The 597-nt window shown below is 29.6% G+C and overlaps 1 protein-coding gene across 1 annotated transcript in view; it reads right to left on the reverse strand.

Annotated features, from left to right (window-relative positions):
* LOC106689481 (A-kinase anchor protein 200) overlaps positions 1–597 on the reverse strand; it is a gene marked incomplete in the record, with an annotated part of 108,859 nt that overhangs the window by 1,039 nt on the left and 107,223 nt on the right.

Here is a 597-nt window from a genome sequence, read left to right on the forward strand (position 1 = left end):
CCGCTATGGTAGAAATAGGTATATATTAAGTCTTGGTATGATTAGTGTTAAATATGATAGAGGCAAATGTAAAAGGTAGAACAGATAGGTGAAGTAGATATGGTATACTTCTACCATCTATGGTTCTTGTTATGGTTAACAATAAATAGTTGTCTTTTACTGTTTTGATACCTTTATTGACCACCACCTGGACTATCCTCCTACAAGAACCTTATTTATTTGTGCTGGCGTTTCTTTACTGAATATTTTTTTGTCTTTTCCCCACTCTCACATGTCTCTTTTACCTTATTTACCTCACTGGATACCTGAGTTGGGCAAACATTAGCTATAGTTAAAACTAAAAGTGCCATGGATACGATATTTATTTATCAATGTTTCATTCATGAATAAGGGTCGTATCCATGGCAATTTCTAGCTATTAGTTATAACTAATTATTAGTTATAATTGTTTTTCATTATTTCAGACATTAATTACATTTTACATCATTTATTCAATTACTCGTCATTTAAATTTTCTTCCGCACTTTTGCTTTTTTTAGTGTTTATCTCAATATTTACTAATATAATTCTTACCTCTACAATATTATATATTTTCTT

This window comes from Halyomorpha halys, unplaced genomic scaffold (assembly GCF_000696795.3).
Source record: "Halyomorpha halys isolate HHAL.00 unplaced genomic scaffold, Hhal_1.1 Scaffold1374.1, whole genome shotgun sequence".
Taxonomy (NCBI): Eukaryota; Metazoa; Arthropoda; class Insecta; order Hemiptera; family Pentatomidae; genus Halyomorpha; species Halyomorpha halys.